Genomic DNA, 12,788 nt, shown 5'->3' with positions numbered 1-12,788 from the left:
AAGAAAATATGTGCCGTCATGATCATCAGCAGAGAATAAAGTTGTGGAAAGCCAGCAGCAACGGGAGTCTCCTGGTACTGTCCTCACATCACCATTGACTGAACCTGACTTCCCTTCGATCATCATCCCAACAAAGAATGAACCGCGATGAAACCAGATGAGCTCAGCAGTGACGCCAGCAGGCGACAATCCAATACCATACACCGTCTCTCCTGCCCTGAAGGACTGTTAGGACAGATGAAGCCCGACATCACAGACTGAATGAACCCAACAAACTTTACAGGGATGGTCCATGGACTAAGGAATCATACCTGTCTGTATGTGTATACATGTATATGTGTGTGTGTGTGTGTTTGTATCACCAAGAGACAAAAAAAAGTGATGGTATATTGGAAAACGTGGGATCTGAGCATGACATGAACGTATGTGATAAGGGGTAGATACTGTCCTGGGTTTGGCTGTAACAGTTTTTTTTTTTTGTCCTAGTAGCTGGTACAGTGCTGTGTTTTGGCTTTAGTTTGGAAACAGTGTTGATAACACACCAATGTTTTAGTTGTTGCTGAGCAGCGCTCAACCCGGCCAAGGACTTTTCAGTCTCATGCTCTGCCAGTGAGGAGGGGCACAATAAGCCAGGAGGAATCAGAGACAGGACACCTGACCCCAACTAGCCAAAGGGGTATTCCATACCACAGCATGTCATGCCCAGTATATAAACTGGGGGGAGTTACCTGGAAGGGACCAATCTCTGCTTGGGTCAGGCTGGGTATAGGTCAGTGGCTGGTGAGCAGTTGTACTGTGCATCACTTGTGTTTTCTGAGCTTTCATTTCTTCTCTTGTTGTTTCTTACTATCATTGTTGGTTTTGTTGGTATTTTTTCTGTTATCTCTATATTTTACTTTATTTTAGTTATTGGACTGTTCTTAGCTCAACCCGTGGGGTTTACACTCTTTTGATTCTCCTCCCCATTCCGCCCTGGGGAGGGGAGGAAGAGGAGGGTGAGTGAGTGGCTGCATGTTTCTGAGTTACCAGTTGGGTTTAAACCACGACAGTTAGCAACTACACAACTTCAACTCCACCGAGTCAGTTGATATGGTAGAGAAAAGGCAATGGTGCTGCCCTCTTTCACCCCCCCCACCTCCTCAAAACCAGAAGCTATAAAAACGAAATTGATAAGAAGCAATTTTTAGTGCGTTATTTCTTTGGTGTCAGTAGGCAACCTTATCTAGCAGAAAAGGAGGCAACCAACTGCTCACTGGTACTCTGGTTAGTTTAAGCTAACCAGTTGCTTTACGTTCCCCCTTTATTTTTTTGATTTTGAGAGATTTTCTTGTGATTAGAGACTTCCTTTTTGCAGCATTTCACACTCGTCTTCATTTCTGGCAGAGCTTAATTCCAGACGAAGACATGGTTTGCTAACGGCTTATAGCCCTGGAATGGAAAAAAATGTTTCTCAGATGGAAAAATATTTGCTCAGAATGACTTTAACTTTAGGCAAGCAGAGCAAGCAGAGAAATGATACAAAAGCATCGGGAGCACTTGATCATCCATCTCCCTTGATAATTTGCTTGAACTGAGTAAAAAAGGACTTGCTCCTTGTGGAAAATAGAATACATTGGATATTTGAAGAGGTAGAGTGTACATGCTGTTGATTACAAGAGCAAACAATTCTGTGCATAAAAAGACAGGATGCCAAGGATGTCTTGACTAGTAAAATCCAGATAGCAAAAAATCTCTTCTGAAAATCTGTGGTGATATATGTAGAATGAAAGTAAAAATATCTCTGCTGGTTTGGAAATGCACATGCAGTGTCTAGTTTCTATTTCATAATAGGGGTTTACGTTTGCATCAAATGGATTTCATCACTTGCCGATGAAGAGATGTTCCTAACAGGCATGCATTTTCCCCTTATTAGCTCAGGTTAAGTCTTCCTCTTAAGTATAGACCTCTCCACACCTGCATAGGTATTCTCTGATTAGTGTACATGCCTTGATTCATGACACCAAGGATGTGTACAGTGGTTCCCAGTCAGGGCTGCAGTGGACTTCAGTTTCACTGCTGGCTTTGGATTAGCTCTTATGGTATTTTACTACAAGGGGTCTAGGGGTTATAGCTGATGTTTGGACACTTGGTATCTTGTGAGACTGGGTTTGCAGGTGAATGCTACCATTAACCTGTGTAGAGTTTCTCTTCTGATGGCAAGTTGCGTAGATTTATACTCCTGAGTTCCCCAAACATAGGATTTTGTGATCAGAAAGGAAGAGCGGCGGTACAAGGTCCTCTCAAGAAAGGCACTAATAGCTTAAGCTCTCTGTTCTCCTCCTTACCCCTACTCTCTCTAAAACTTCCACATGTGACACAGAAATATTTTTTGCACTCTTATAATACACCGTTTCTATCTGTTAAAGCAAATATGCACACACACCTATGGATCATCAAGCGCAGTTGTCACAGTCCTCCATCCCAGCTCTTTGCTACAGTCTTGCTGTCTTTTGGAATTGAGTCTGGATGTTGTGACAATAAAACTCAGAGATGGCAAAGCAATAAAACCAAACAGACTATTACATCAGCAATGGACTTAATCCACAGAAAACATCTAAGGGTTAGAAGTATGAGGGATCTAGAATTAATATGTGCGCGTTAATAGCAATTACTTTTTTTTCTGGGAGTGATTACTGGAAAATGGCGGTGTTGCTAAATAGTTGGTCTCCCTTCCAGCTCTGAAATATTTGTATTCCTTTACCTTGATTATTTTTTTATGAGGATTTTTTTTTCCTGGCTTTGTTTGTAAACAAGGCAGCAGACGCCAGGACCTAAAAGCTATTAGAGGTCTAATCCAAAAGCCATGAAAGTCAGTGATTACCTTGCCTATGAGATCAACTAACTAATAAGGTAATAGGGATTATTTTAAGACCCACAACAGAGATTGACTAACTCTTCCACATGTTTACAGCAGTAATCCTAGCTATGCTTTTTAGTGATATGGACTGGGTAGTTGATCCTTTGCTTTTTCTCTCCTGCCAAAGTGTTTCTGAATGGCAATGGTACTAAGTTTTAATGAGAAACTGTGGATTTTGAGTGAAAGAAATTTTACATGAGCTGCAGTTGGTCTCCTAGTCAGTTTTGATGTTTCTTTTTGAGGGAAACCTCCCCCCATCTGAAAAACTGGTTTGTCAGTTCTGCTGCATTCAGCCTGCTGATAGCCACTGTCCTTAGCCTGTCCTGCCTGCTTGTGTGCCTCCTGTGTCCTTGATGCACAGTGATGCCTCTGCAGCTGGTATGGTAACTCACTGCCACACTAGAAGTCTAATATCCTCTGAATTTCTCCCCTACACCTCTCTTTACAGAGTGTGATTTGGTCTATCCAAGTCTCTCCAAAAGGAAATCTGGTGAAACAGCAGTAATGCTATCTTTTCTTTCTTTGTTTTTTTGTTTTGTTTTTTTTTTTCAAATTGGACACAAAATCGCCTAGGTACATGATTTAAAAACACTTGCCTCTTTGGTAGGGCTAAAACTGGTATCTGCAAGTTTTTTTTGGGAGGGCAACAGCCTTTTCTGGTTGTCAACACATCTACCTGATGATGGAGAAATGAATAACTGAGAGCTGCTGAGCCAGAGGGAGAGAGACACCATGTCTTACAGATGTTGTTCGGATTGGCCAAGTTGCAACAAATAATAGAAATATATCACTCTGGATCTAGGGTGAATTATGAAAGTGTTTCATTATAGCAAATGTCAAAATGTTTTCCATAATAGCCCCAGTTTTGCTACATTACTGCTCTTCCTTCTTCAAGAAACAGCTTTTTGGCAAGTTTGCTTAACAAAGTGCTAAAAATTAAGCTGGCTAGAAGAGAATCTCCTGTGTTACGTTTCCACTGGTCAATGGGAGTGTCAGCAAGCTGTGGGCATTTCATCTGTGAATGAGGTTAGCTGTCTTTATTAGCCTTTAACCATGGAAATCCCCACTGTAACCGGACCTTTGCATCCGGTGGAGAGTGAGTTGGCCCGGCCTCTCCTTCTGTGCTGTCCCAAATCCATCCTACCATTACCCTGAGCAGCAATCTACCTTAGGAGGTGTTTCTCTCCACCAGGCTGGCTGCTCTTATATGACCATGCAGAGTTCAGTGCAAAGCCTCAGTGTTGACATTAGGAATATGACAACCCTTATCCAGCCACAGACGTTTTCAGAAGTACTGGCTGGTGGCCTGACTTACCTGAAGCTGTTACTAATTGTTTGGTGATGACGCAAATGCCAGGGTCCAATTTCAGCCCTACTGCCAGCTCCCAGGCAGGAATGACCTGCTTGATTGCTATTGCTCGCCATATCCTGGTGGCAGGCAGGCCTGCAAATTCCCCAGGTGCCACACTCCTGCCATCGGTAGCTTATATTGAAAGGTGCACTTCATTTCTTTTGGAGTGAAATACTGTTTCCTGTGGCCTTTGCTCTGATTTAAACCTGCGGGGTTTTTTTTCCCACCCATATTATATGTAGAAACTGTTCCTGGTGCCTGTCTGAGCATTATTTCATGTATGCATACACTACACACTTTTGTTATTATCCAAAACTGTTAAGATCATAATAAATGGCTTAAGGACTCTCCTTTTCATCCAGGTACCTGGCCTAACTCTCCTGTAGCAGGCACATCACACAGGATTGTTTCACCATGACTTGTACGCTCCTCCATTGAATTGGAGTTGTTCTCTGCACCACTGGTAACTCCTGTGGAAAACTGCTGTAATAGCTGCTCACTAGCACTTGAGGCAGTTTTATATGTTTTTATAAACATTTTCACTTCTGATTTGGCCATTTATCACAAATGCCATCTGATGTTATTAATGCGATGGTCAAAACAGAAGGTATATCCCAGGGATTAGTGGTGGGAAGCACTAGACCACAGCCTTGGCCTCCTACCCAGCCTGATTCTGCGATGTGAAGTGAGCCAGCAGCTGTGCCTCAGTTTCCCTATATAAGATGGGATAGTAATGGGTGAATTGTAAAGCTTACAGGGTTTGCCAGCCCAGTATCACCCGCCACTCCATTGCTATGATTAGCAGGAGAGAAGAGAGGCAGAATCACAGAGCAGAGGCAGCTGAGGTCTCCTGGGAACATACCAGTCACAACAGCGCTGCAACTTCTGCAGCAGTTTGCTTGCTTGGGGTCAGTCCTGAGGGGCAGGTGAGTGGGCAGCTGGGCAAAGGGGCCTTGGGTGAGAGGCTGAGGCTGGGTGAACTACCCTGAACTACTGGTGTCCTCAAAATAAAAAGGACATGGAACTGTTGGAACAAGTCCAGAGGAGAGCCACGAGGATGATACAGGGGCAAGCTGAGGAAGTTGGGGCTGTTCAGCCTGGAGAAGAGAAGGCTGCATGGAGACCTCATAGCAGCCTTCCAGTATCTGAAGGGGGCCTATAAGGATGCTGGGGAGGGACTCTTCGTTAGGGACTCTAGTGGTAAGACAAGGGGTAATGGGTTCAAACTTAAACAGAGAATGTTTAGGTTAGATATAAGGAAGAAGTTCTTTACTGTGAGGGTGGTGAGGCACTGGCATGGGTTGCCCAAGGAAGTTGTGAATGCTCCATCCCTGGTGGCTTTCAAGGCCAGGTTGGATGGAGTCTTGGGTGGCATGGTTTAGTGCGAGGTGTCCCTGCCCATGGCAGGCAGGTTGGAACTAGATGATCTTAAGGTCCTTTCCAACCCTAACCACTCTATGATTCTATGATCCTATGTTTTCTCTGCACAACCCTGAGAACAGTCTCTGTATGGCTTTGTCACCTGTATGGTTATTCAGTTCTGTCTAAGCTTTTTGCTAAACAAGTGAAGTGGGCGGAGAAGAGAAAAAAAAAAAAAGAAAGCTCTTTCTTTTTAATTGTAGCATTTCAAAATAATATAAAACTATGCTCAGTGGCCAAACCACAGAAATTGCCATGCAGATCCAAGAGCAGGTGTGCCTCCTGGAGCTACTGGAACAGCATCAGAAACCTGCTGGATCACCAGTAGAAAGTGTCCTCTTAATTCTGGGTCAAATTCTGCTCCAAATGTGGTTGAGAGCAAACCTCCTGTTTACTTTAATGCTTGCTGGCTTTCATCTGTTGTTTTGGAATAAACTGAGATCAGTTGTGAGAAGTGCAAAGCATATCTGTTAGGGCAGGAGGAAGCCAGTGATGTGCTGGGAGAGATTGAGAATGCACCAGTTTCTATGTCCAGGTCCTTGCGATGAGATCTTTCAGGAGCGTAACATGGCATAGGATACTCCTGGTCTTTCAGCATTCACCCAACAGCCCTCTCGGGTGGCTGCAGTCCAATGCCTATGTTGCACTCTGGTGGGGTCCAGTGCAATAGGTCATTTCCATGCGGTTTTCTGCTTCTCCCTCCTACCAAACCAGTGGCTCTGGGGAAACCATCTCTGTGCCTGCTGTCGTGAATGCAACCTACCCAACAAAACATGTCTGTTCCTGGTAGCAGGTATTGAGCTGTCCCCCTGCATTACAGTGTCCCCCACGTGTGCCTGGGTAGGTGTTTGTGCTTAGCTGGCTTCATGGAGCTTCGTGGAATATAAGCTCTGCCCCAAACAAATCTACCTTCTTCAGCTTGAGACGTGCAGAATTTCGGCTATTTTTTGTGCCACGGAAGTCATCCTATCCCTTCAAGAACAGCAGGCTGGCTGAATACACTCTTGTATTGTGGTAGAAATAGGGAGAGAATGCTTGTGAGTTGTGTGCATAGGCCATTACAGGTTGTATTTCTTAATTCAATTTCCTAACCGTATAGCCAGCCCAGTTTCTGGGTCAGTGTGGATATGAGGTGGTAAGTCATGATTAACACAAACGTCCAAACAGATTTACACCATTCACCATTCTTCTCCTCTCCTCATCCATCACAAACTTCAGATGTAATTGACCTATTATTCAGTGGGATAACTCCTTTCCCACCCACTTTCCTCCCTGCTGTTTCCCAAACCATTCCCTCTCACTTAGAGCTTTCCAAGACATTTAAGACTTGATACTCCAGAGTGCTGAGCTCCCTGGCCATGATTCAGTAGAGCACTTAAACATAGGAATAATTTCATTTGAAGTCAATGCAACTATTTGCATGCTTTAGTTGCTTTGGAGTGAATTGCTCCATATTCAATAGGGTGGAGCCCAGGGAGGCCTTTCCTGGCTGCACCGTTCAAGTATGCTAGACAGGGAAGAAAGCTAAAGCAGCTCTTTTCAGTGCTTGTGCTGCTGGAGAACAAAAGGAAGCGGCACCTAGAAAGGGTATTTCTGAGCAGAATGGGGTTGTGGTTCACTAATGTTGTGTTGTAAAAGGCTCGTTCTCATTGTATTCTTATCAGAGCTTGGGAGATTATTCTTATCAGAGCCTGTAACATTAGTTTTATCAGCTTGAAAGATGATTCTTTTATACGAGGGCAGCTGTTAGCCTCCTAAGGCCTTTCCCTTTATTTACCTCTCTGCTGCACTTCTCTGCCTCTCTTCCATCAGCATTTGCCCTTTGTTATGAAAGCTTAGAGTAGACTGACATTTAAACATGTAACACTGGGTTGGAAGTGTTTTACAGTGTAAAATGCCTGGATGTGCGATTTAGACCACTGTCTCTCAGCTCCCAAGTGAAAGTATGGCTCAAATAGGGCTCCAGTGCCTGTTTTAGGAGTTTTAGCCCAGTGATGCTCATTTCTGTCAGCTCAGACTGGCGGTAGAACATAAAGGTATGCAGCTGCAATTTTATCTGTGCTACCTCAGGCTGCTAGTTTGTGGTCGGGGATGCGCTAAGCAGTTCTTTAGAACAGGACCATCCTTCTATTATGTGTGGAGTGCAGAGTAAGACAGGAGCTCCTGAATCCTCCTGGAAATATGTAACATAATCATATTATTAATATTAATAATATTAATTATTATTAACAATAGTAATAATTAATAATAATTATTAATGATATATTATTATTAATAATAGTTCTGTTACATCTTCTGTGTCAAAGTGCCCAACTTGGCCAATATGCACGCACTTGTAATTTGGTATTCTAATTTGGAAACCTCAGCAGACTTCCTGCCCACTCCTTATCAGAGAAGAGAGGAAAGGTGATAGGATGGCATCAGCAGATGCTCCAGGCCTCTTGTGAAGTCTGTCTGTGTTGCCAGGAGGTTACCTTTGTTGTTAATAATTCAAGGGGTTCTGTAGGATAGCTTTTGCTGTGCCTGTTCCTGTAAGGGGCACAGCATATCACCCCAAAAGTGAGACCACAGCCTCAGAGCTGCCAGATGGGAATTGGTGCTGCAAGGGAGGTCCAAAGCGGTCCCCATGTAAAATGCCTGCCACAAGCACAGAAAGAACAACTACATCTGCACCAGCCACTGGCACAGTTCAGGAACATGTTCCCCTGGCAGCCACCCTGCCTTGCTCCCAGTGTGGTGCTTTGGTGAACACAGCCCTAGCCCCCAGATTAGGCAGGGGCACCCAAGGAGGTCATGGGCAGCTTGTGCATGGGGGCTGCCCACCAGGGCAGAGCGGATGGGACGCAGTCCTCTTGGCTGGGGAGAGAAAGGCTGGCTGCAGGGGAACAAGCCGTGCTGTCACACTTGGCCTCCAAACCTGGCCCCTTTTGTTTCCTGGCTTAACAACAGCCAAAGAGACTGGCATATGGTCATTCATGTTTGCAGCGTAAATCTGGCCCAATTGTGTGAATGCTCGATGGTTTTTATTTTATCACAGATTTATTTTATCACACTTATGCTCTTCTCTTCATTTCCCACAAATAGCTGGTGCATGGGGATTTGTCTGCTTTTGCCAGTGCTGCAGAGGTATTAAGGGTGGCTGTGTACTGTGTGAATACCCAGGCACTGAGCGCATACCCATCTCCACATGCCATGGCAGCCACAGAGGGTCTGAAACATCTTTGTCAGCAGCAAAACCCACTTGTCCTCCCTTCCTCTCACTCTATGTCTTATTGTGCTGTGACCAGCAAAGGAGCGGAAAGAGTGCCATGGTGAAAAGACCGGCTGGAAAAAAGGTAGAAAACACCAGAAAACAACTGAAAAGAGTTGTCTGGAAGCAATCCATTGTGTTCCTGTCCAGCATTTTCAGCAAAGATGTAAAAATTGGAGCTTGTTCCATACCAGAGATAGGAAATAAGTGAATGCAAAGCGTGTGTGTGTAAGGGACCAGGCTAAAGGTCTGCCTGGCTCAGGGTCTTGCCCCTGCCCCACAGTAGCGTCCGTGGGACCAGGATGGCAAGGTCAAACTTTCCCCTCCAGCAGCACACAGCTTGAGGCGAGCAGCCTGCACCCCATTGCTGCCCCCACCATGCTCCCATTGCTGTGGCCAGGCACTGGTGCAGAGCATCCTGGTGGGGTGTGCACGAAGCAGGATCATGCCCCAAGAGCACAAAGCATCGACCCCAGTACTGCCCTGGACACAGGCAGCGGGCCAGGCATGTGGGCATGTCTCTTTTGGCTGGGGTCGGCTGTAGCCTCCGCAGCAGCAAGGCCCTGCATGCATTTTTGGAAGTGCTTTGAGACAGTTTCTCCCAAGGGCTGTTGCTGTCTGGGCGCAGTGCAGGCAATAAAACCCAGCAGTAGCAGTGCCAGTGGGGCCCCCACACCACAGCTCCCTCTCCTCTGGTTGTGCTGTAGCTGCTGGGCAATGCACTCTGCATTTAAGTTGCTTAACCCTCCGTGTTTTTTGCCTGGTTTTGGCAATTTATAACTCCACTAGCCTCCACTAAGGAAAGATGCCCGATGGATCGTCTCTGCCTCCTTCTTTCCACAGGGCACACTGTCCGCAAATGGTAAAAACATGGCTCTGCCAGCTTCTGTAATTTGGGTCACGGTTCACAGTGGCTGCACCAGGCTGGTTTTGCTCAACTTTGCTCCCTTGCACCCTGCAGCACCGGGTTTCAGCTGCCGAGGAGCCTGCACTGACTTCCCTGCTGCCTGCCCTGCTGTGCCGGTCGAAAGGGAGCTGCATTGGCCCCTGGGCTTGTGGTGGAAACAGTTGGGGTTTTGGCTGGAAAACTCCCCTTGCTCAGGCACCTGAAGGGAAACCGCCCAGATGTTGGGTTTTTGGTTTTGTTGTTCTTTTTTTTTTCGTTAAAGTCCTGAACTTACAAGCTAGCCTTGTGGGGATTCTTTTTAACTGGTATGGGAAAGGTCTAAGTGGGGGAGAAGGAAGGGGCTGGCCCCTAATTTCTGAGCACTTCAAGCTGGTGAAATTGGCCACAGGACTGTTATTCACAGTGTTGATTTCCCTCTCCTGCTGTTTATCTCTCCTCTGCAAAAGCATGGGCCTAAGATCCTGATGTGCTTGGGTAGAAGTTGGTCTCTCCAGACAACCCTTTTGGTGTTGACTTCAGGAGGCTTGGGGTCAAGCTTTTAAGGCAGCTTGTATAGATTTTTAACAGAACCATAAGTCTAATCTAGAAATTATATTGCAGATTGGTATTATTCAAAAGGAATGACAAAATATTGCAAAAATACTCTGTACTTCTGCAATCTCCAACCCTAATCTGAAGCCTCCTCTCTTCTTGGAGTTTTGCTAGGACTATGGTACCAGCTGTGCCAAACTGTATCATTTAGGCATCGCAACCTCAGACTGACAACTTCTCTTGCAAAAAGTAAATAGAAAGGAGTTTGTGATGTGTATCTGGCCTATGTGCTGTAGCCATGAGGTGTCTTGTCAGCAGTGGTTTATGCAGATATTTAGATTTGCGTGAGTTTCACAATCGCATTTGAAGCCCCTGAGCTTCTGGAGCGCTGCCTGGGTGCTGTAAGGGGCTGGGGCCCTCAGCATTTTGCAGGGTGGAGATCGTCATCTTGCTTGAAAGCAGCTCCTCATGAACGCTGTACCTGAGAGAAGAGTGACAGTGGCGCTTCCCACTGCTTGTATCCAGAGGAATAAAGGGAAGGGGGACTAGGGGGAGTTTCAGAAGCCTCTAACTCACCAGAGGAGCATAAATATCTTCAAGGGATTGCCCTGAGGTGCTGCTTAAAAAAGCAGCCAGGTTAAAGTGGCTTTGCTAAGTTTGTTCCCATGAATGTGATTTTCCCCAGGCACGCTTTTTACATATACCTGTTAGATAAAAGCTACCGCACACTAAAAGAAAAACAACACGCAACCATCTTAATTAAAGATATCAGGGAAAGGAGCCTCCTTGTACAAACAAAAAAAGAGGTGAGGTGGTTCCAGTTTAAAAAGCCCTGAGAAATAAAGCTGCCTGTGATTGCTTTGGTGGTCCACCCTGGTTCTTGCGTGGAACCTAGGCTCAGTGAGTGCTGGTGGCTGGGGTGCTTATGTGTATGTGCATGACCTTCTTGCCTCCTTCACTCCAGACCACCCCCTATTGCCTGGTGATGGCAGCATCAGAAAAAACAAATTAAAATCTGTTCCTGTCAATTTGCTTTCTGGGGCTGGTTCCCCTGGGTGTAACCTGCCTGCAGTCTTGTAGCTCCCTGCCTAGGTTATCTGCCCGCCTGTCCAGCCTATGCTGGGATCCCACTGTTCCTAAACTCCCATGGGCTTTCTCAAATGCGTTATGTGTTTTAGAGGATGAGGTCCTTCCATGCCAGTGACAGAGGAATGAGTTTGTCCTTTTACATAGGTATGGCTCTGTGTCTCTCTGCAGGGCTCCCCTGCCTTTTCTTTCACAGGTGTCTGTTGAGGGTGGGCTGTCCGACTCCTCTCTGCTGAGGTGTGACCCCTGGTGTGGGATACAGTGATTTTTACATGGCTATTCCTAGCTAGCCCATCATGTGTTGTAGAAACGATCCCACATTTCTCAGGACCTGGGAGCAGTAAGTAGGTTACTTTGCCCACATTGCCGAGAGCATAACGCAGAGGAAATGGAAGCAACAACTGGTGCAGACAGAAAAGCCAACTGTTGGATGTGCCTATTTTGTGCCAGTTAATGAAATTATGCTGACGACTTGCTTTGATGTAAACTCGCTCTTGTGAACAAGCCTGTGATCTTGTGTTTGAAAGCCAGAAAATTTCTGTTGTTGAAGATGTGGAAGATGGAAAAGCTTTTGCTGGTGTGTGATGACAGTACGGATCCATGAGATAGGCCTTGAAAAATACGTTGATCTGGGACACTGTGGAGGAAGGGAAAAGATGGAAAGGATGTGTGGGTGCCTTTACCAGTAGGAGCTGCTGAGCATTGGGTCCAAAAAACCCATCTGGCTTGATGGATGTGTGCCTGTGGCTTCATGGGAAGGAGGAAGGGGTTTTACTACCCTATTTGCCCTGCTGCAGCTTGTGCTCACACACAAATGAACCAAATGAACACCTATGCATTTTGGGAGCTCAGCGATGTAGTGGTATGAACAAAAGCAGTGGTCTGGTGCCCTGGTAGTGAAGCAGTGGACCTGACTGAAATGACTAAAAGAAAACAGAGCTACAAGAGCTGTGTGTGAGATCTGGAAGATAGTCCAGACCTAGCAAACCCTTGTGAGAGCAACAGCGAAAGCTTATCTTGCTCTCTCATCAGTCTGCTGCTCATGGGAACCCATGCAGTGAAGTATTTATTCAGAAGGCTAGTTGTGTAAGTAGCTGAGCGTGTTATCACAGAAATGAAATGTTAGTCATGAGAGTGTGCTTACTAGACATGCCTTCTGCATGCGCCTTCTCGCGCAGCAGCCAGCTTTATCTCCTGGCAGGGCGCGGGCCCTTGCCAGCTTGGCATGGGAACCTGGCAGGATGGGACTTGATGCAAGGAGTCAGGAAGGGAATGCTGCTCTGCCAGCACCAAGCACTTCGGCTGCGTTTCCATGTCTAATTCATATTTGAATTAATGCAGCATATAT

The sequence above is a fragment of the Strigops habroptila genome, chromosome 2, assembly GCF_004027225.2.
Source record: "Strigops habroptila isolate Jane chromosome 2, bStrHab1.2.pri, whole genome shotgun sequence".
NCBI classification, from domain to species: domain Eukaryota; kingdom Metazoa; phylum Chordata; class Aves; order Psittaciformes; family Psittacidae; genus Strigops; species Strigops habroptila.
Note: the sequence above shows the minus strand (reverse complement) of the source record.